The 24,576-nt window shown below is 43.4% G+C and overlaps 2 pseudogenes; both read left to right on the top strand.

Annotated features, from left to right (window-relative positions):
• The first annotated feature begins 2,625 nt into the window (after nt 1-2,625).
• Nucleotides 2,626-18,285, top strand: LOC139569808 (pleckstrin homology domain-containing family H member 2-like; annotated as a pseudogene).
• Nucleotides 18,286-19,218: 933 nt separating this feature from the next.
• Nucleotides 19,219-23,644, top strand: LOC139569807 (pleckstrin homology domain-containing family H member 2-like; annotated as a pseudogene).
• The last annotated feature ends 932 nt before the right edge of the window (nt 23,645-24,576 follow it).

Here is a 24,576-nt window from a genome sequence, read left to right as displayed (position 1 = left end):
TCTGCCTGCCCTTGACCTGTCGTTTGCCTGCCCCCGTTTTTGAGCTTTGACAATCTAAGTGCATAGATGACATGTATTTTTTCCCCCTCTTTCGAGACAGGTGCATGATAATGGTCCATCCTAAATCAAAACAAATTTCACTCATTATTTAGTATATGTAAAGACAAGATTAAATCAAGAATAGACTGATGGGTGACAATATTACCTAATGGAAGAGTCGCGCTTATAGCCTACTGCCATGTGCGCATTGCTGCGCTTATAATGTGAAGAAATAGCCTAATTGATTATCAACATTTTACACTAAACTTTCTGATCAGTTTTTTTGATGTATTAATTTGGGATCGACCGCATCCGACAACTGTCCCAGACTATGTTTGGAACATTTATTTCTCGCACAGAATAGGTCAACTTTTGTACTATGGGGATAGTAGATTGACATAGCCTAATGAGCAGCAAAACACAAGCCTTTCTCATCTTGTTGGCTGACAAAAAGTAAATGTGGACAATTCTTCCCATATCTTCAAAATACACTTCGAATTGGATAAGGACGTGCACAGTTGCGTCCCCGATGTGTTTGTCTTCACTTGTAGCCTGTGAGAAAGACCGGATCACATGATGGAGAGCCATGTGAGTGAGAGGTGCTTCGGAGCACGCAGCACTCAGGGAGAAGGGAATTCTATTTTTTATATTTAGCCCAAGGGCACAACGGCCACTGGCCGCAAAAGGCCTGGATTTTTTTTAGGGTGCAACACGGCCACGCAAAGGGGATGCCGCTGGGAAATTTGAGGCATTATCAAGTGCTTGTCAAATTGTGAATGAGAGACTGATGAAGTGTGTACAGCCTGAAGAAAAAAAAATAAGCAGAGCTCATGCATTTCAAGCAATTTTTTCAAAATCATCATTAGAGTACCATCATGCAATCTTCCAATGTATTAACAATCAAAACATACAGTGCATTTGGAAAGTATTCAGACCCCTTGACTTTACACATTTTCTTACATTACAACCTAATTTTAAAATGTATTAAATAGTTTTTTCCCCTATCATCAATCTTCACACAATACCACATAATGACAAAGCAAAAACAGGATTTCAAAAGTTAAAGCTACTTTTAAAAACTATTTTTTTGTATTTAAAATGTATAAGTATTCAGACCCTTAGTACCTTGTTGAAGCACCTTTGGCAGCGATTACAGCATCGAGTCTTCTTGGGTATGACGCTACAAGCTTGGCACACCTGTATTTGGGGAGTTTCTCACATTATTCTCTGCAGATCCTCTCAAGATCTGTCAGGTTGGATGGGGAGCGCTGCTGCACAGCTATTGTCTATTGTCAGGTCTCTCCAGAGATGTTTGGTCGGGTTCAAGGCCGGGCTCTGGCTGGGCCACTCAAGGACATTTGTCCCAAGCCACTCCTTTGTCTTGGCTGTGTGCTTAGCGGTCATTGACCTGTTGGAAGGTGAACCCCAGTATGAGGTCCTGAGCGCTCTGGAGCAGGTTTTCATCAAGGATCTCTCTATACTTTGCTCCGTTCATCTTTGCCTCGATCCTGACAAGTCTTCCAAGTCCCTGCCGCTGAAAAACATGCTTCACCGTAGAGATGGTGCCAGGTTTCCTCCAGACGTGACACTTGGCATTCAAGCCAAAGAGTTCAATCTTGGTTTCATCAGACCAGAGAATCTTGTTTCTCATGGTCTGAGAGTTTTTAGGTGCCTTGTGGCAAACTCCAAGCGGGCTGTCATGCGCCTTTTACTGCGGAGTGGCTTCTGTTTGGCCACTCTAACACAAAGGCCTGATTGTTGGAGTGCTGCAGAGATGGTTGTCCTTCTGGTAGATCCTCCCATCTCCACAGAGGAACTCTGGAGCTCTGTCAGAGTGACCATCGGGTTCTTGGTCATCTCCCTGACCAAGGCCCTTCTCCCCTGATTGTTCAGTCTGGCCGAGCAGCCAGCTCTAGGAAGAGTCTTCCAAACTTCTTCCACTTAAGAATGATGGAGGCCATTGTGTTCTTGGGGACCTTCAATGCGGCAGAATTATTTTTGTACTTTTCCCCAGATCTGTGCCTCAACACAATCCTGTCTCTGTGCTTTAAGGACAATTCCTTTGACCTCATAGCTGTGGGACCTTATATAGACAGGTGTGTGCCTTTCCAAATCATGTCCAATCAAATGAATTTACCACAGGTGGAGTCCAATCAAGTTGTAGAAGCATCTCAAGGATGATCAATTAAAACATGATGCACCTGAGCTTAATTTTCGAGTCTCATAGCAAAGGGTCTGAATACTTATGTAAATAAGGTATTTCTGTTTTTTATTTCTAATACATTTGCAAAAATGTCTAAACCTCTTTTTGCTTCATCATTATGGGGTATTGTGTGTAGATTGATGAGGGATGAGTCTCATAGCAAAGGGTCTGAATACTTATGTAAATAAGGTATTTCTGTTTTTTATTTTTAATACATTTGCAAAAATGTCTAAACCTGTTTTTGCTTCATCATTATGGGGTATTGTGTGTAGATTGATGAGGGAAAAATGTATTTAATCAATTTTAGAATAAGGCTGTAACGTAACAATGTGGGGGAAAAATCAAGTTGTCTGAATACTTTCCGAATCTCTGTATTTTGGGAAATGGGCTTATCAGGCTCATCAGAAAGTATAACCACGCGAGAATCAGGTGAAGGCCAAGGATAGTTTGGCATTGTTTTAAGAGCCTTTGAGATAATAGGATTTCGAATTCTCACCCCTGTGTTCCACAGAGAAAGGGACAGGGGGCATGGTGAAGGCAGAGGAGGCCCTAGGACAGGAGGACTGGAAGGAGAAGTGTTTCGTCCTGGAAGCCCTGCTCATGAAGTTCCGGGTACAGAAAATCAAAATCAGAGAGCTAACGGCAGACAAGGTTGGTCTTAAGTAACAAGTTGTACCAAATTATAACAAATTGAACGTGTACGTTGTCGAATGATGTCAAGTAGCCTTTACATCCCAGGCTCTCCTATAGGATGCAAACTAAAGTAAACACATCAGCGGTAACGCATCACCTAAATAACACGACTGTAGCAAGTATTAACTCATGAATTATGGACTCATGAACTAGAGTGTAAAACATGTTTTGATTCAACTCATGTATTATATTGAATGTAGGCTACCTGTTCTGTGTGTGTTCATGTGTGTAAAACTGCCTCGGCTGAGAGGTTAGGCTACCGGCAGTGGTGGAGGGTAAACGCAAGTAAACACCATTTACTCACCTTTTTCAGAAAGGCATTTCAAGTATCGACCATTCCGTTTCAGACCAATTTCAGGTGTCCCAAACTTTTCAGGCTACAAAAAAAGGTACATTTGTCAGCAAGACGCATCAATTCATCTAGGCCTAATCAATCGCAATCGCTGAATGTCATTAGGCACACTGTTTGACGTTTCGTAACAGATTTCCATTCATCGAATGGGGCGCGTATACACTCAGTTTGGATGCTGGTATTTTTTGGGAGTGGACAAATCTGCACAGGTAGAATACTTTGTTTGAAGTGATTTGTTTGACAATCGGATGAAAATATCAAAACTGGTTGTGTTTACGCCACATTAAAAGGTCATTCATTTTTACAGTTTAAATTGTCTTTATTATTTGCACCATACATTTTCTTTTTTCGTGCACCTCAATAGAGACCCCCCCCCCCACTGAATGTCATGGTGTAATTCCTCACTCTGCTCAGCAGAATCCTCCCTCTCACTAGTAGTCAAGTGTCTGCTGTGTGGAAGTATAATCTGATGGAACCACTGCATGGAAATCAGTTGTTACCACTAGAGATGTAGTGTAGGCCTGCTGGTTACAGAGGAGGGCTTTAGGAGCTGGCTAGAGGGTTGTATGTGTGTGGGGTGCATGCTGGCTGGCTGACCACAACAAGGCAGGCCTAGAATTCCAGACAAACTGGAGTTTGGATCCAGTGGAGAGGTTGCAGGGTGGAGTGATGGAGAGATGTTAGGGGCAGCTAAGTTGAGCATGTTTTTGTGCTTCAATTGTGTAAACCTTCTGTGTTTATGTTGACATTGTTTTTTTTATTGTTTTTTATTTAACCTTTATTTAACTAGGCAAGTCAGTTAAGAATAAATTCTTATTTACAATGACGGCCTAGGAACAGTGAGTTGACTGCCTTGTTCAGGGGCAGAATGACAGATTTTTACCTTGTCAGCTCGGGAATTCGATCTAGCGACCTTTCGGTTACTGGCCCAAAGCTCTAACCACTAGGCTACCTGCCGCCCCAGGTAGACGTTGGATGGCGAAGACATAGCCTACAGTAGGAGACAGGAGGAGTGGTTGTCTGACTGGAACTGGGACTTGCTAATGGGCCATAACACAGATTACCAAACTACTCCAGTAACTATCATTAACAAAGTCCCATCAGAGCTTTTCAGGAAACGATGGACAGTGATTCAGCCTTGAAGACCGAGATGGCAGTGTGTGCATGAGTGTAATTTCTCCCTTTCTCCAGCTGTACTCTCTATGATTACAGTTATATTCTCTGCCTGATGCTATATGTGTGAATTGACAGAAAGCTGTGGTTTGTCATTTGTGGATGACCTTGGGCTGTAGAGAATAATTTCTAAGAAGATGTGGCTAAGTGTGTGCCTGCGTCTCTGCGTGCATGTGCGTGCATTTGTGTTCATGTGTCTGTGTGTGTGCGTGGTGACCTATTTGCAGGTTTCATGTGTGTTTTGGATCAGAACACACCCTTTGGTCCAGCTGGCACACCACTGGCCACAGTTAGGGTAGTGTGTGTGTACAGTCTGCCTCTACTCTCTGCTGTGAATAGGCCCAAGGCCTTCCCTCCCTCAGCCAGAGTTGGAAGACAGAGTGGACTAGACCAGTTCAGACAGGATTTGCTGTGTACCACTGGCTTCACTGCCCTTATAAAATATATCACTAGGCAGGTTTACTGAAATGCCCATATAACAACTTCCTTGATCAGACAGGATTTGCTGTGTACCACTGGCTTCACTGCCCTTATACAATATATCACTAGGCAGCCTTGTCCTCATCAACACTCACACCTGTGTTAACGAGAGAATCACTGCCATGATGTCAGCTGCAGAAGGTGGTGTCCAGTCCAAGCCAGGGGAGGCCCAGCGTCTCAGCAGCCTGACGTTTGGCTGTTTACAGGTACAAGGGAAATCCCCCCAGTTCCTAACAGGCCCGAGCCCACCCAGAGGACCCTCAGCACCCAGCCTGAGGGAGAGGCCAAAGGGGGAAAAAACACCAGTCAGTCCCTACCTCCTCACTCCACATATCTACTGGATGACCACCACCGATCATTTCCATGACTATCAATGTATACTGAACAAAAATATAAACGGAACATGTAAAGTGTTGGTCCCATGTTTCATGAGCAGAAATAAAAGATCCCACACATTATCCATACGCACAAAAACCTTATTTCTCTCAAATTTTGTGCTCAAATTTGTTTACATCCCTGTTACTGAGCATTTCTCCTTTGCTAAGATAATCCATCCACCGGACAGGTGTGGCTTGTCAAGAAGCTGATTAAACAGCATGAACATTACACAGGTGTATCTTGTGCTGGGGACAATAAATGGCCACTCTAAAATCTGCAGTTTTGTCACACAACACAATGCCACAGATGTGTCAATTTTGAGGGAGCGGGTAATTGGCATGCTGACTGCAGGAATGTCCACCAGAGCTGTTGCCAGAGAATTGAATGTTAATTTATCTACCATATGCCGCCTCCAACATAATTTTAGAGAATTTGTCAGTACGTCCAACTGGGCTCACAACTGCAGACCACATGTAACCACGCCAGATCAGGACCTGCACATCCGGCTTCATCACCTGCAGGATCATCTGAGACCAGCCACTTGGACAGCTGATGAAACTGAGGAGTATTTCTGTCTGTAATAAAGCCCTTTTGAGGGGAAGAACTCATTCTGATTGGCTGGGCCTGGCTCCCCAGTGGGTGGGCCTATGCCCCCCAAGGCCCACCCAATGCTGAGCCTCTGCCCAGTCATGTGAAATCAATAGATTAGGGCCTAATGAATGTATTTCAATTGACTGATTTCCTTCTATGAACTGTAACTCAGTAAAATGATTGAAATTATTGCATGTTGTTATATTTTTGTTCAGTATAGTACTATGTTTTTTACTCCTGGTCCCGGGGACCCACAGAGTGTGCAGGTTCTAGATCCTCTCCAGCACTAACACACCATAATAAACTTATCAACTAAGCATAATACCTTTGATTAGTTGAATCAGGAGTGTTAGTACTGGGCTGGAACAAAAGCCCTGTAGGTTCCTGCACACCCTCTAGGTCCCCAGGACCACAATGGAAGAACTCGATTTAGTACAGAGTAGTTATTTAGTAGTGCGTTATTGTTACATAGTATATTACATTATATAGACATGAAGAGTGAGAGGGGGGAGGTGTGTGTGAAGGGGGTGTATGTACGCTGCAGTGCAGTCGTCCCGGCAGCGACACCTACCTCACTGCGTCCAATGACAGCAGCTCTCTGTTCGACGGTGACATGGAGCGCACCAAGCGCCCCCCACTTCCACCTGCCGGGGTCCGTGGAGGGGGGGCTGGTGGAGAAGGAGGGGATCAGAGAGAGGAAGCTAGAGGACTGATCCTCAGACAGACTCGACAAAACGCTTCCAGTCTCAAAGACTAGACTCCTCGCCCTCTTCCAGTGACCCCTCCGTCAACCCCAGCCCCATCCTCACCCCAGCCCTCACTCCCAAGTACCCTACCCATAACCTTCCAGAAGGACAACCAGCAGCACTCCACCAATCAGGCCTTTATGGTAGAGTGGCCAGATGGAAGGCACTCCTCAGTAAAAGGCACATGACAGTCCGCTTGGAGTTTGCCAAAAGGCACCTAAAGACTCTCAGACCATGAGAAACAAGATCCTCTGGTCTGATCAAACCAAGATTGAACTCTTTGGCCTGAATGCCAAGCATCCCGCCTGGAGGAAACCTGGCACCATCTCTACGGTGAAGCATGGTGGTGGCAGCATCATGCTGTGAGGATGTCTTTCAGCGGCATTGGATTGGGAGACTAGTCAGGATCGAGGGAAAGATGAAGGGAGCAAACTACAGAGAGATCCTTGATGAAAACCTGCTCCAGAGCGCTCAATACCTTAGACTGGGGCAAATGGTTCATGTTCCAACAGGACAACGACCCTAAGCACACAGCCAAAACAACGCAAGAGTGGCTCGGGACAAGTCTCTGAATGTCCTTGTCACGCCCTGATCTGTTCCACCTGTCCTTGTGATTGTCTCCACCCCCTCCAGGTGTCGCTTATTTTCCCTGGTGTATTTATCCCTGTGTTTCCTGTCTCTCTGTGCCAGTTCGTCTTGTATGTTCAAGTCAACCAGCGTGTTTTTCCCATGCTTTTCTATTCTCTTTTACTAGTCAACCCGGTTTTGACCTTTGCCTGTTTTTCTGGACTTCATTCCCGCCTGCCTGACCATTCTGCCTGCCCTGACCTCGAGCTTGCCTGCCATTAGGTACCTTTTGGAACTGTGAACTGGTTTTGACTTTTTGCCAGTCCACAAACATTCTCTTCCCTTTTGGAGTGTTAATAAACATCTTGGACTCTAACCATCTGCCTCCCGTCTGCATCTGGGTCTCGCCTTGTGCCCTTATAGTCCTTGAGTGGCCCAGCCAGAGCCCGGACTTGAACCCGATCGAACGTCTCTGGAGAGACCTTAAAATAGCTGTGCAGTGACGCTCCCCATCCAACCTGACAGAGCTTGAGAGGATCTGCTGAGAAGAATGGGATAAACTCCTCAAATACAGGTGTGCCAAGCTTGTAGCATCATACAAAAAAGACTCAAGGCTGTAATCGCAGCCAAAGGTGGTTCAACAAAGTACTGAGTAAAGGGTCTGAATACTTATGTAAATGTATATTTCCGGGGTTTTTATTTAATACATTTGCAAAACATTTATAGAAACCTGTTTTTGTTTTGTCATTATGGGGTATTGTGTGTAGATTGATGAGGGGAAGAAACAATTTAATCAGGCAGTATGGTAAGGCAGGCGGGTTCAGAGTCAAGGCAGGCAAGGGTCAAACCTGGGAGGACTAGCAAAAGGGCGATAAGAAAAATCAGGCGCACGGAAAAACACGCTGGGTGACTTGACAAGACAAACTGACAGACAAACAGAGAACACTGGAATAAATACCCAGGGACTAATGGGGAAAACGGGTGACACCTGAAGGTGGTTGGAGACAATCACAAAGACCGGTTGAAACAGATCAGGGTGTGACACACAACAATAGACAAACATAGTGTGCTTCAACTAATAACACACAAATTATTGTCTTTTTCTTGTCTATATTAAATACGTCATTTAAACATTCACAGTGTAGGTTGGGAAAAGTATGTGAACCCCTAGGCTAATGACTTCTCCAAAAGCTAATTGGAGTCAGGAGTCAGCTAACCTGGAGTCCAATCAATGAGACGAGATTGGAGATGTTGGTTAGAGCTGCCTAGCCCTATAAAAAACACTCACAAAATTGGGGTTTGCTATTCACAAGAAGCATTGCCTGATGTGAACCATGCCTCGAACAAAAGAGATCTCAGAAGGTCTAAGATTAAGAATAGTTGACTTTCATAAAGCTGGAAAAGGTGACAAAAGTATCTCTAAAAGCCTTGATTGTCATCAGTCCACGGTAAGACAAATTGTCTATAAATGGAGAAAGTTCAGCACTGTTGCTACTCTCCCTAGGAGTGGCCGTCCTGCAAAGATGACTGCAAGAGCACAGCGCAGAATACTCAATGAGGTTAAGAAGAAACCTAGAGTGTCAGCTAAGGACTTACAGAAATCTCTGGAATATGCTAACATCTCTGTTGACGAGACTACGATACTTAAAACACTAAACAAGAATCGTGTTCATGGGAGGACACCATGGAAGAAGCCACTGCTGTCCAAAAGAATTGCTGCACGTCTGAAGTTTATAAAAGTACAGCTGGATGTTCCACAGCGCTACTGGCAAAATATTCTGTGGACAGATGAAACTACAGTTGAGTTGTTTGGAAGGAACACACAACACTATGTGTGGAGGAAAAAAAGGCACAGCACTCCAACATCAAAACCTCATCCCAACTGTAAAATATGGTGGCGGGAGCATCATGGTTTGGGGCTGCCTCAGGGCCTGGACAGCTTGCTATCATCCCCGGAAAAAGGAATTCCCATGTATATCAAGACATTTTGCTGGAGAATGTTAGGCTATCTGTCCGCCAATTGAGCTCAACAGAAGTTAGGTGATGCAACAGGACAATGACCCAAAACACAGAAGTAAATCAACAACAGAATGGCTTCAACAGAAGAAAATACGCCTTCTGGAGTGGCCCAGTTAGAGGCTTGACCTCAACTCGATTGAGATGCTGTGGCATGACCTCAAGAGAGCAGTTCACACCAGACATCCCAAGAATATTGCTGAACTGAAACAGTTTTGTAAAGAGGAATGGTCCAAAATTCCTCCTGACCATTGTGCAGGTCTGATCCGCAACTACAGAAAACGTTTGGTTGAGGTTATTGCTGCCAAAGGAAGGTCAACCAGTTATTAAATCCAAGGGTTCACATACTTTTTCCACCCTGCTGTCACGACTTCCGCCGAAGTTGGCTCCCCTGCCTGTTCGGGCGGTGCTCGGCGGTCGTCATCACCGTCCTACTAGCCGCCACCGATCCCTTTTTCGTTTGTCTGTTTGTTTTGTCTTATTAGTTTCACCTGTGTTTCTGTTTGGTTTAATGAGCTTCCCTATTTTTAGTAGGTGGACCCGCCCTTGTTTTGTGTGGGATTGTCTTTATGTTACGTGTGTGCGTTTTAGGTAGAGGTGGATTTATTTTCTTAAACTTGGCACCCTGTGTTTTTTGGGTTGTCACGTTGTTGTCCGCGCCCTGTATTGTTGGGCTTATCATTTTGTGTGCCGAAGTAAAGAGCACTTTTCCCCAGTGGAACTCTCTGCGTCTGATTCCTTCACCCACCTAGTCCCGCATGACATGATGTGCTGTTCAATGTACAGTTGAAGTCGGAAGTTTACATACGCCTTAGCCAAATACATTTAAACTCAGTTTTCATCATTCCTGACATTTAATCCAAGTAAAAATTCCCTGTTTTAGGTCAGTTAGGATCACCACTTTATTTTAAGAATGTGAAATGTCAGAATAATAGTAGAGAGAATGATTTATTTCAGCTTTTGTTTCTTTCATCAAATTCCCAGTGGGTCAGAAGTACACTCAATTAGTATTTGGCAGCATTGCCTTTAAATTGTTTGGGTCAAACGTTTTGGGTAGCCTTCCACAAGCTTCCCACAATAAGTTGGGTGAATTTTGGCCCATTCCTCCTGACAGAGCTGGTGTAACTGAGTCAGGTTTGTAGGCCTCCTTGCTCGCACATGCTTTTCAGTTCTGTCTACAAATTTTCCATGGGATTGAGGTCAGGGCTTTGTGATGGCCACTCCAATACCTTGACTTTGTTGTCCTTAAGCCATTTTGCCACAACTTTGGAAGTATGCTAGGGGTCATTGTCTATTTGGAAGACCCATTTGTGACCAAGCTTTAACTTCCTGACTGATGTCTTGAGATGTTGCTTCAATATATGCACATAATTTTCGTACCTCATGATGCCCTCTATTTTGTGAAGTGCACCAGTCCCTCCTGCAGCAAAGCACCACCACAACATGATGCTGCCACCCCGTGCTTCACGGTTGGGATGGTGTTCTTCAGCTTGCAAACTTCCCCCTTTTTCCTCCAAAATGGTCATTATGGCCAAACAGTTCTATTTTTGTTTCATCAGACCAGAGGACATTTCTCCAAAAAGTGCAATCTTTGTCCCCATGTGCAGTTGCAAACCGTAGTCTGGCTTTTTTATGGCGGTTTTGGAGCAGTGGCTTCTTTCTTACTGAGCGGCCTTTCAAGTTATGTCGATGTAGGACTCGTTTTACTGTGGATATAGATACTTTTATACCTGTTTCCTCCAGCATCTTCACAAGGTCCTTTGCTGTTGTTCTGGGATTGATTTACACTTTTCGCATCAAAGTACGTTCATCTCTATTGTTGGTACAGATGAACGTGGTACCTTCAGGCGTTTGGAAATTACTCCCAAGGATGAACCAGACTTGTGGTCTTGGCTGTTTTCTTTTGATTTTCCCATGATGTCAAGCAAAGAGGCACTGAGTTTGAAGGTAGGCCTTGAAATACATCCACAGGTACACCTCCAATTAACTCAAATGATGTCAATTAGCCTATCAGAAGCTTCTAAAGCCATGACATCATTTGAACTTTTCCAAGCTGTTTAAAGGCACAGTCAACTTAGTGTATGTAAACTTCTGACCCACTGGAATTGTGATACAGTGAATTACAAGTGAAACAATGTCTGTAAACAATTGTTGGAAAAATTACTTTGCCATGCATAAAGTAGATATCCTAACCGACTTGCAAAAACTACAGTTTGTTAACAGGAAATTTGAAGAGTAGTTGAAAAACAAAGTTTTAATGACTCAACCTAAGTGCATGTAAACTTCCGACTTCAACTGTACATGTAACCAGGTCAAAAATCCCGACCTACGGTTCGCAATGCTCCCATTTAGGGAAATAGAGCTTGCGAGAAGAGCCCTGTATCTTCAGGCTATTCGGTGTGGGAGAGTGGGAAATGTGCGGACCTGGTGTCCAGGTGGGCTGCACGTGAAACAGTATGTGTGTGGAAAACATTTCATCACACAAGACATTCAACTTGTTAAGTATAGTCCGTTTGTAACTTTGTAACTCACTACTTGTAGCTGTATAGTCTGTTTGTTTGTGTTGTTGGTCATGTCTAGCTTAAAGGGATACTTCAAGATTTTGGCAAACACCTTACAAAAAAGACAGCAGAATAACTGCAGTGTACTGCAGTTCAACTGCAGGTATACTGCACTCTAACTGCAGTACACTGCGAATTTACTGCAGTAAAAAAACGGTGTTATTTTGGACTCTATTTTGGACTCTATTTGCAGCATACTGCAGTTATACTGTAATCTGACTGCAAAATGTTTTTGTAAGGGAGAATCAGATAAACTCGTGGATACAATTTTTATGTCTCTGCGTACATTTTGAAGGAAGTTGCTAACTAGATCTAGCGCAATTGCTAACTAGCATTAGCACAATATTGCTAGTTAGCATTGGCTATCCACGAGTTCATCAGACTCTGGGGAAGTAGATAAGGGGCCTCACTGCCAATATCCTGAAGTATCAGGTCGGTAGCTAGCCAGCACTCACTCACGTGGTTGCTAGCACCGTCATTAAAAGGGGCATGAGGGAAGCCCTACAATATTATGTTTTTCTAAGTAGTGAGAACGCTCGGTAGTAGGCAATGTTGAAACGTCATCTTTAGACATGTTGTACTTTTCTTAAATGTAGTTTTGTAATTGACTAAAATAAGCAGACAAAAAGAAAATTGCGTTTGAAAAATGTCACGTTTTTGCTGTGAGCCAATGACATAACCAAGGTGACCACAGGTTGTTTTCCCCACAGGCCCCGTACAAAAAAGAAACTGCAGTAAAAGTGCAGTAACTGCAGTATTATTTCGGACGCAGTAATTGCTGTACACTGCAGTTATACTGCACTCTGACTGTTATCTGCAGTTACAATGCAAATTTTTTTAAAGAAAGTGTAGTTACTCTTTAATTCAAGTGTGCAGGCACCTAGCACTATTGTTTGGTTAGCAGTGTTTCTGTAGCACTAGCGATGGAGTTTGCAAAACAACTGGATAGATGCAAATAGATGCAAATAATCATGATATAATTTTGCCAGGTAGGCATAGGATACTTTGTAACTAGTTAACATTTAATTAATAAGGTTTTTGGTAAAGCCTTTCCATCTACCAGAAGACGGTTAGGCCTATCATTAGCATCGCTCAATTTTTCCTATTCCTTTATTGTTTTAAACCTGGGTGTTTTACTTCATATTATGAGGCATGTCTTTCTTTGCTTCAAAGTAGCCTATAGCCAAAATCCCACCATAGAAACGTGGAGGCAATTATTTTATAAAGACTTCCTCATATGCATTCTCCCTTTCTCCTGTTCTTCATTCAACTTTCCTTCATTGTCTAGCAACCAAAGGCATTATTAGTAGTCATATTAGCAACCCATGATAGTTGTTACATCTTTAGATCTCCCCTCTCAAAATTTCGAATGGATATTTCTATTACTGTCCATGAAACCGCTTGTGCGGTGTGCATTTTAGAACAGATGTTTTACCCCAAATTGTATTTTGGAACATTCGCACTGTGTGAAGAAATAATAGTTTATCAACAAGCTAAACATTCTGATCTTTTTAAATGGATTTATTTCACCTTTATTTAACCAGGTAGGCTAGTTGAGAACAAGTTCTCATTTACAACTGCGACCTGGCCAAGATAAAGCACAGCAGTTCGACACATACAACAACACAGAGTTACACATGGAATAAACAAACATACAGTCAATAATACAGTATAAAAAAAGAAACGTCTATATACAAAAAGTGCAAATGAGGTAAGATAAAGGAGGTAAAGGCAATAAATAGGCCATGGTGGCGAAGTAATTACAATATAGCAATTAAACACTGGAACGGTAGATGTGCAGAAGATGAATGTGCAAGTAGAGATACTGGGGTGCAAAGGGGCAAGATAAATAAATACAGTATGGGGATGAGGTAGTTGGATGGGCTGTTTACAGGTGGGCTATGTACAGGTGCAGTGATCTGTGAGCTGCTCTGACAGCTGGTGCTTAAAGCTAGTGAGGGAGATAAGAATCTCCAGCTTCAGTGATTTTTGCAGTTTGTTCCAGTCATTGGCAGCAGAGAACTGGAAGGAAAGGCGGCCAAAGTAGGAATGGGCTTTGGGGGTGACCAGTGAGATATACCTGCTGGAGCGCGTGCTACGAGTGGGTGCTGCTATGGTGACCAGTGAGCTGAGATAAGGTGGGGCTTTACCTAGCAGAGACTTGTAGATGACCTGGAGCCAGTGGGTTTGGCGACGAGTATGAAGCGATGGCCAGCCAACGGACAGGTCGCAGTGGTGGGAAATATATGGTGCTTTGGTGACAAAACGGATGGCACTGTGATAGACTGCATCTAATTTTTTGAGTAGAGTGTTGGATGCTATTTTATAAATGACATCGCCGAAGTTGAGGATCGGTAGGATGGTCAGTTTTACAAGGGTATGTTTGGCAGCATGAGTGAAGGATGCTTTGTTGCGAAATAGGAAGCCGATTCTAGATTACATTTTGGATTGGAGATGCTTAATGTGAGTCTGGAAGGAGAGTTTACAGTCTAGCCAGACACCCAGGTATTTGTAGTTGTCAACGTATTCTAAGTCAGAACCGTCCAGAGTAGTGATGCTGAACGGGCGGGCAGGTGCGGGCAGTTATCAGTTGAAGAGCACGTATTTAGTTTTACTTGCATTTAAGAGCAGTTGGAGGCCACGGAAGGAGAGTTGTAAGGCATTGAAGCTCGTCTGGAGGTTAGTTAACACAGTCTCCAAAGAAGGGCCAGAAGTATACAGAATGGTGTCGTCTGCGTAGAGGTGGATCAGAGAATCACCAGCAGCAAGAGCGACATCATTGATGTATACAGAGAAAAGAGTCGGCCCGAGGATTGAACCCTGTGGCACCCCCATAGAGACTGACAGAGGTCCGGACAACAGGCCATCCGATTTGACACACTGAACTCTATCAGAGAAGTAGTTTGTGAACCAGACGAGGCAATCATTTGAGAAACCAAGGCTGTTGAGTCTGCCAATAAGAATATAATATCTGTTCCAACAGCCTTATTAATTGATACTGCATATACAGTGGCAAGAAAAAGTATGTGAACCCTTCGGAAATACCTGGATTTCTGCATAAATCTTCATATTGGTCACAACAATAGACAAACAGAGTCTGCTTAAACTAATAACAAACAATAAGTTTTCATGTCTTTATTGAACACACCATGTAAACATTCACAGTGCAGGTGTCACGTTCTTTGTTTTAGTATGGTCAGGGCGTGAGTTGGGTGGGTTATCTATGTTTGTGTTTCTATGTTGGGGTTTTCGTTTGGCCTGATATGGTTCTCAATCAGAGGCAGGTGTTAGTCGTTGTCTCTGATTGGGAACCATATTTAGGGAGCCTGTTTTCTGTTGTGTTTTGTGGGTGGTTGTCTTCCGTGTCTGTGTGTTCCACACGGAACTGTTTCGGTTTTTGTTCGTTCAATTTATTGTTTTGTATTTCAGTGTTCAGTTTGTTCTATTAAAGTTTCATCATGAACACTTACCACACTGCGCTTTGGTCCTCCTCTCTTTCTCCAGACGAAGATCGTTACACATCAGCTTTTCGGCACATTTTGTTGTTTCTGTATAACTAAACTAATGGGGCTCAATGGAAAATAATGTTTGTTTTGGCCAATTTGTGAGCATCGTTGAGGGGAATTCCTTCTTATGAAGTGAATATTGACTTGGAGTAGACAGTGACACAGTCTACACATATACCCTACACCTGATACTGTACACACCACTCTCCACCTCCGGTGTTTGTAGGAACCCATGGAGAAGTCAGGGTACCTCTTGAAGATGTTGAAGAAGACTTGGAAGAGACTTTGGTTCGTCCTCAAAGATTGAGAGCTGCTCTATCTTATTTTGAACACTCTTTTGTTGCTGAGAATGTTCCTGCAAAGTAGGAAATGCAAACTTGTAGTGCATTTGAATTTTAAAAAGGCTTTTAACGTGTGTAATTTCCATTTCAGACTTGATTTGCCCTAACAAAAAATGTAACCACTACAAAAATGTTCATTAATTACAATACCCATAATAATTCACAATTCCTGCAGGATTATTTTCCTATTTCCCACTGGCTCAAGATCTTACATCTGTACAGGCTACCCAGCTAGCACATAATGTTCTGAGAACCATATGTCTCTTAGAGCTTGGTGAGAGCGCGGTTGTCCTATGGATATTTTGCATACAACCTTCCAACAACTTTCTGGGAATGGTGAAGGATATTTGCCTGGCTTTGGAACATATTTTCTTAGTATTTCATTACTTTAACAGAACATTTCCTAAAAGTTCAAACACCTTTACATTTAAATACATTTTTGATAATGTTCTAGGAATGTTCTCCAACTGGTTTGACATTGGGAATGTTCAGAGAACGTTAAAAAACAACATTCTTCTGTGGGAATTTCAGTACTTCAGCATAATGTTTCCTACAAGCTTCCTCATCATGGTTTCTTTTTAAAGTTATGTTGTCAAATTGTTGCGAGAACGTTCTATTAAAAAAACTTTCTGCAAAAAACACAAAAAAAGTTCTAAAAAGTTAACCCCAAATAAGCTAGCAGTGTTATTAAAATTCTTATTGAAAATGTTAAGGAAGTTATTGAAAAACTCAAAATATTCTACAGAACATTAATAAACCTCCCAGGAAACTTTCTGGGAACCATAGTAAAATGTTCTCAGAAAAAATGTTAAGTTTTACAGGTCAGAAAATATATGGCTCGTTCCCAGAACCAATGGGAAACCAAAAAAGTTCCCATCACTTTCAAAGGGATCATATCTGCTAGCTGGGTCTCATGACTGGTCCTGTGATTTGGTTCAATGAACTGTAACACTCTCACTGTTATGCCATTTACTGAACAAGCCCATGTGATTGTCTTCCCAGAGTGATATCATCTGGACACCACAGGGTCAGATTGAGTTTAACGCCACCAGTAGTATCGCCCACGGCGATGGGAAGCAAGTGCTCCAGGTACTTGTGTGTGTGTGTGTGTGCAGACACGTGCACAAATAGGGGTCTACCTGAGCACGAGCACCTGCCCCTTTGCCCTCCCACTCGTCAAGTGCCCTTTTGGGTGGTGGTATAATTAAAACATTGTTGTTCTGAACCCAGAACATGTGGTGTGCCCACATTGGTAAAACATTCTACTACTTCCGCAGTCAGGAAGATAAGGTACACAACTCATTCACTTATACCCATATACATGTCTTCTCTACTCTCATATCTTCCCATTCACCATACTTGCTCACAGTGGTGTGGGAGGCTCGGGTGAAGGAGGTGGACAGGCGACATGAGTCGGACGAAGAGCTGAAATCATGCGGGAGGGGCTTACAAGCCACACCCCACACCATAGTTGTCAAAGTCAAAACTGTAATTAGGTCACTCAGGAACATTCACTGTCTTCTTGGTATCAACTCCAGTTTAAATTTGTGTTTTATGGTATTGTCCCTCAGTCTTTGCCGATGACAAGCATACCCATAACATGATGCAGCCACCACCATGCTTGAAAAATATGGAGAGTGGTACTCAGTGATTTGTTGTGTTGGATTTTCCCCAAACATAACGCTTTGTATTCAGGACAGAAAGTTAATTCCTTTGCCACATTTTTTGTAGTATTACTTTAGTGCCTTGTTGCAAACAAGATGCATGTTTTGTAGTATTTGTATTCTGTACAGGCTTCCTTCTTTTCACTATGTCGTTTTGGTTATTTGTGGAGTAACTACAATGTTGTTGATCCATCCACAGTTGTATCCTATTACAGCCATTAAACTCTGTAACTATTTTAAAATCACCATTGGCCTAATCTTGGTTACCCAGAAGTAAAATTTTTGCTAAAATTGTCACTTCCAATTTACACGTGAATCTGTCCATGAGAGATTACCATTGGCCTTATGGTGAAAACCCTGAGCGGTTTCCTTTCTCTCCGACAACTCAGTTTTGAAGGACACCTGTATCTTTGTAGTGACTGGGTGTTTTGATACACCATCCAAAACATAATTAATAACTTCACCATGCTCAAAGGGATATTCAGTGTCTATTTTATTTTTTTATCCAACAATCGGTGCCCTTCTTTGCAAGGCATTGGAAGATCTCCCTGGTCTTTGTGGTTGAATTTGTGCTTGAAATTCATTACTTGACTGATGGACCTTACAGATAATTGTATGTGTTGGGTACCGAGTTGAGGTAGTATTTAAAAATATATACTATTGCATACAGAGTGTGTCCATGCTACTTTGTATGTGATTTGCACATTTTTACTCCTGAACTTATTTAGGCTTGCCATAACAAAGTGGGTGAATACTTCTATATACAATTTTTATTAATTTGTAAACATTTATAGAATGTTATTGTCACTGACATTCCCCACTCTCCCTCTCTTCCAGACATGCCAGCTCTTCATCAATGTGGTCAATGATGCTCCAGGAATTGACTACCACATGTCCCTAGCCCAGAGTGCTTTGCAGGTGTGCCTGACCAACCCAGAGCTACAGAATGAGTTCTTCTGTCAGCTCATCAAATAGACACGCAAGAGACAGCCCCAACAGCCCAGACCCTTGCTGGTACTCATGCACACTCTACACCACAGGGGGGCAGCATGAGTACATGTAAACTACAAACAGTCCACATCTGATAAATGCAATGGCTTGTGGCGGTCAGGAATAGACTGTTGTTAATGCATTATGCCTGCACTAAACTGGAACATGCGGAGTATGTATTTGAATTTGCACTAGTGAACTGCAATGGATTTAAACAGTTTGCCCTTATCTAGTGTGTATGTATACGGAGATGACCCTATACAACAAAGACATGGAGACTCCAGGTGACAAAGGCATGGATGCCTTTGCACGCATGCAAATTGTCCCTAGTCTGACTTTCTAGTCTCTCATTTGGTAACACAATCCAGTATTTGTCTGCAATTTGACTGTACTTTTCCGTGTCTCGCTCAGGACAGAGGTGGGTAAGTACGCCATCTACTGTCAGTGGTCGGTAGAGCAGACGCAGCAGAAGGGTGACGGAGATCCTGTCTATCCTTCTTAGGAACCCCTACCACCACTCTGCCCTTCAGTCTATCGGTTCACTTCCTCAACAACACAAACCAGGTCTCTTTACCAGTTAGTGTACACAGAGAGAGAGAGAGAGAGAGAGAGAGAGAGAGAGAGAGAGAGAGAGAGAGAGAGAGAGAGAGAGAGAGAGAGAGAGAGAGAGAGAGAGAGAGAGAGAGAGAGATTCGAAACTCGTATGGTCCAGGCGGCGTCAGTAGCAAGGCACTTCAGGCATGCGCAGACCAGCTCGCATTACTGACCTTTTCTATTGTATTTTGACTGCGTGTTTGTTTATTCCATGTGTAACTCTGTTGTTTGTGTCGCACTGCTTTGCTTTATCTTGGCAAGGTCGCAGTTGTAAATGAGAACTTGTTCTCAACTAGCCTACCTGGTTAAAAAAAGATATAAAAATGCCTGAAACACTACCGTAGGACCTCCACTGAGGAACAGCTCGGGTAACCTGCTGGAATGTGTTCTATTATACAGACCTGGGTTCAAATACTTTTAGCTGGGTTTGATTGAGGTTTCCTGGCGCAATGGAACCAATAGAATAGTTGTAAAAGTGTGAATCCCGCTCATCTGGCACTCAGAGGAGGCTAAAGCAAACACTGAAAGTATTTGAAAGATTTTAAATAATATTTGGACACAGGTCTGGTATTATATCCTTCTCTACCCAAGTTTCACACACCATTCTAGGGGGATTTCTATTCTCTCTCGGTCTGACTCTCACATACTTTCTGTTATTTATTAACCCCCTCACATACTCTGTCAATGATGAATGACCTTCTCCCACCCCCCAGGCAACTGTACCGGTGTCTGTCAACCCGATGGGCATCACTCAGGGGTCGAAGTTCATCCGAGTGTGTATACATCTACCTGACTGTGGCCAGGAAGTGGCCTCTCTTCGGGGCCAAGCTGTTTGAAGCTGAGGTAGGTGCGTGCGTACTGGACAAAGACCAATGAAGTTCTTTAAAAATACTTCCGCAGTTCTTTAAAAATACTTTAGCGTTAAGATTTCAATTCACTGGAACTATGGAGCCTAGCCCAAACCATGAAAAACACCATCAGAACATTATTCCTTTTCCACCAAACTTTACAGTTGGCATTATGCATTGGAGCAGGTAGCGTTCTTTTGGCATCCGTCAAACGCAGATTTGTCCGTCGGACTGCCATGGAAACCCATTTCACGAAGCTCCCGACGAACAGTTATTGTGCTAACGTGGCTTCCAGAGGCAGTTTGGAACTCGGTAGTGAGTGTTGCAACTGAGGAGAGACGATTTTTACGTGCTACGTGCTTCAGCACTCAGCGGTCCCGTTCTGTGAGCTCGTGTAGCCTACCACTTTGCGGCGGAGCCATTGTTGCTCCTAGATGTTTCCAGTGCACAATAAAAGCACTTACAGTTGACCTGTGAACTGACTTGTTCTTTTTTTCCCCCTCATCAATCTACACAAAATACCCCATAATGACAAAGCAAAAACTGTTTTTAACTTTGGCTAATTTATTAAAAATGTAAATGTGCATTGTTGAAGCCCCTTTGGCAGCGATTACAGTCTTGAGTCTTACTGGGTATAACGCTACAAGCTTGGCACACCTGTATTTGGGGAGTTTCTCCCATTCTTCTCTGCAAATCCTCTCAAGCTCTGTCTGTTGCTACACAGCTATTTTCAAGTCTCTCCAGAGATGTTTTATCAGGTTCAAGTCCGGGCTCTGGCTGGGCCACTTAAGGACATTCAGAGACTTGTCCCGGAGCCACTTCTGCATTGTCTTGGCTGTGTGTTTAGGGTCGTTGTCCTGTTGGAAGGTGAGCACCTGAGCACTCTGGAGCAGGTTTTCATCAAGGATCTCTCTTTACTTTGCTCCGTTCATCTTTGCCTCGATCCTGACTAGTCTCCAGGTCCCTGCCGCTGAAAAACATTGCCACAGCATGAGGCTGCCACCACCATGCTTCACCGTAGGGATGGTGCCAGGGTTCATCCAGACGTGACGCTTAGCATTCAGGCCAAGCAGGCTGTCATGTGCATTTTACTGAGAAGTGGCTTCCGTCTGGCCACTCTACCATAAAGGCCTGATTGGTGGAGTGCTGCAGAGATGGTTTTCCTTCTGAAAGGTTCTCCCATCTCCACAGAGGAACTCTAGACCTCTGTCAGAGTGAACATTGGGTTCTTGGTCACCTCCCTGACCAAGGCCCTTCTCCCTCGATTGCTCAGTTTAGGAAGAGTCTTGGTGGTTCCAAACTTCTTCCATTTAAGAATGATGGTAGCCACTGTGTTCTTGGGGACCTTTAATGCAGCAGACAATTTTTGTTACCCTTCCCCCTCAGATCTGTGCCTCGACACAATCCTGTCTCAGCGCTTTACAGACAATTCCTTTGACCTCATGACTTGGTTTTTGCTCTGACATGCACTGTCAACTGTGGGACCTTATATACAGTACCAGTAAAAAGTTTGGACACACCTACTCATTCAAGGGTTTTTCTTTATTTTCCCTATTTTTTACATTGTAGAATAATAGTGAAGACATCGAAACTAGGAAATAACCCATGTGGAATCATGTAGCAACCAAAAAAAGTGCTAAACAAATCAAAATATATTTTAGATTTTAGATTCTTCAAAGTAGCCACCCTTTGCCTTGATGACAGCTTTGCACACTCTTGGCGTTTCCTCAACCAGCTTCATGAGGTAGTCACCTGGAATGCATTTCAATTAACAGGTGTGCCTTGTTAACAGTTCATTTGTGGAATTTCTTTGCTTCTTAATGTGTTTGATCCAATCAGTTGTGTTGTGACAAGGTAGGGTTGGTATACAGAAGATAGACCTATTTGGTAAAAGACCAAGTCCATATTATGTCAAGAACAGCTGAAATAAGCAAAGAGAAACTACAGTCCATCATTACTTTAAGACATGAAGGTCAGTCAATCCGGAAAATGTCAAGTTTTCCCAAGTGCAGTCGCAAAAACCATCAAGCGCTATGATGAAACTGGCTCTCATGAGGACCGCCACAGGAAAGGAAAACCCAGAGTTACCTCTGCTGCTGAGGATAAGTTAAATAGAGTTAACTGCACCTCAGATTGCAGCCCAAATAAATGCTTCACTGAGTTCAAGTAACAGACACATCTCAACATCAACTGTTCAGAGGAATGAATCAGGCTTCATGGTTGAATTGCTGCAACAAAGAAACCACTACTAAAGGACATCAATAATAAGAAGAGACTTGCTTGGGCCAAGAAACACGAGCAATGGACATTAGACCGGTGGAAATCTGTCCTTTGGTCTGATGAGTCCAAATTAGATTTAGACACATCTCAATATCAACTGTTTAGAGGAGACTGCGTGAATCAGGCCTTCGTGGTCGAATTGCTACAACAACAATAAAACACTTCTAAAGGACGCCAATAAGAGACCCTGGGTCTCGACCCCGCCCTGTGCAACTGGGTCCTGGACTTGCTGACGGGCCGCCCCCAGGTGGTGAGGGTAGGTAACAGCATCTCCACCCCGCAGATCCTCAACACTGGGGCCCCACAAGGGTGCGTTCTGAGCCCTCTCCTGTACTCCCTGTTCACCCACGACTGGGTGGCCATGCACGCCTCCAACTCAATCGTCAAGTTTGCAGACGACAATACAGTGGTAGGTTTGATTACCAACAACGACGAGACGGCCTACAGGGAGGAGGTGAGGGCCCTCGGAGTGTGGTGTCAGGAAAATAACCTCACACTCAACGTCAACAAAACAAAGGAGATGATCGTGGACTTCAGGAAACAGCAAAGGGAGCACCCCCCTATCCACATCGACGGGACAGTAGTGGAGAGGGTAGTAAGTTTTAAGTTCCTCGGCGTACACATCACGGACAAACTGAATTGGTCCACCCACACAGACAGCGTGGTGAAGAAGGCAGTTAACTCACTATTCCTAGGCCATCATTGTAATTAAGATTTTGTTCTTAACTGACTTGCCTAGTTAAATAAAGGTTAAATGGGAAAAAAATAGATATATAGATAAAAAGTAGTATGCATTATTTGCATTGAATGACATAGAGATGTTCACCTGTTGTTATTTCTCTGTGCTCTCCCCTGATTTGTCTCTCTGTCCATGTGATTGTTCAGTCCACCATGCCCTCTTCAGAGCAGGATGCCTGCCTGTGGCAGGCAGTGCATGAGGATGGCATTAGCTCATTTATATCTCTGTCTTTACCAGTGAAGACGATATTCGTCTTTGGGTTTATGCATAGTTTCCTGTGGTCTCCTGCTCGTCTTTCTTCTCACTACGCCTATCAGTCTCCATGTTCCATTTTACTGTGTAGAAACTACTGGTGTCCCATCCTTATAAGAACCTGATTATGTTTGGAGCCTGCAGACAGGACTTTATGCTAATTGTAAGCCAGAGCATCGGCAGTAATGCTACCAAAGACAAGCCCACAGAGAAACACCTGTTCACCATGGTCACCTCCAGGGTAAGTGTGTGTGAGGCACACAGACATAGACACACACTCTCTCTCTCTCTCTCTCTCTCTCTTGTGTGCTTTCACTCTCCTACTCTCTCTCTCTCTCTCTCTCTCTCTCTCTCACCGCAGCCACTTCCAGAGTCAGAGGCTCAAATTAGCTGTGCATGTTGATTTGCACTCATGTGAGGAGGTCCCGTTTTGTTTTGAAGATCAGGGAGATGACCCTTCTCATCTCCAGCTACATCGACAGCGCCCATCAACAAACAGAAAGCCACTCCCCACCACCTCTCTGCCCTCGTCTTCCTGGTGGCTCAGCCTGTCAATCTCAAGAGCAAAACGCTAAGGAGCAAGTCAACACCAGCGGTGTGCAGACCTAGCAAGGCACCTACTCTCCTGTGATCCCCTCCAAGGTTAGTGTGTGATAAACACACACTCACTCACCCTCTCTCTTGAGAGCTCTCGCTCTCCTCCTACTCTCTCTCTCTCTCCCTCCTGTGATCGCCCCCTACAGGCTGTAAGTACAACTACATATATCAGGCCAGGGGATCAGCAGCGTACGTGGAATTAGTGTTGCGTTCAGTAGGTACAAAATGGATTGAAACAGGGAGGCACAATCTTAACCTGTCCAATGAGAAACAACCATTTTCTTTTTACGTTGTGGCTTAATGAACACCACCCAGTCTCTTCTCTGTTCTCATGACAGGGGACTGAGGAACTCCAGTGCAGAGACTTATGACATGGTACAATGGTCAATGGTGAGCCATGTCTCATCACAGGACACTTTCATTCATTCAGCTGTTGATTCTTCTCTTCACGCACCAAAGAGCAATGTCAGTCTTAATTATTGACAGAGAGCCTTAAGCTCCAAAGCCTTCTGTGGTTTAAGCATTTAAGTATCTTCTATTGCTTGTTTTATATTCTTTGTGTATATATATATATATACCGTTCAAAAGTTTGCGGTCACTTAGAAATGTCCTTGTTTTTGAAAGAAACATTTTTGTACATTAAAATAACATCAAATTGATCAGAAATACAGTGTTGACATTGTTAATGTTGTAAATGACTATTGTAGCTGGAAACGACAGATTGTTTTATGGAATATCTTCAGAGGCCCATTATGAGCAACCATCACTCCTGTGTTCCAATGGCACGTTGTGTTAGCTAATCCAAGTTTATCATTTTGAAAGGCTAATTCATCATTAGAAAACCCTTTTGCAATTATGTTAGCACAGCTGAAAACTGTTGTTCTGATTAAAGAAGCAATACAACTGGTCTTCTTTAGACTAGTTGAGTATCTGGAGCATCAGCATTTGTGGGTTTCGAATACAGGC

This window comes from Salvelinus alpinus, chromosome 3 (genome assembly GCF_045679555.1).
Source record: "Salvelinus alpinus chromosome 3, SLU_Salpinus.1, whole genome shotgun sequence".
NCBI lineage: Eukaryota > Metazoa > Chordata > Actinopteri > Salmoniformes > Salmonidae > Salvelinus > Salvelinus alpinus.
This window is presented reverse-complemented; position numbering and strand designations above follow the sequence as displayed.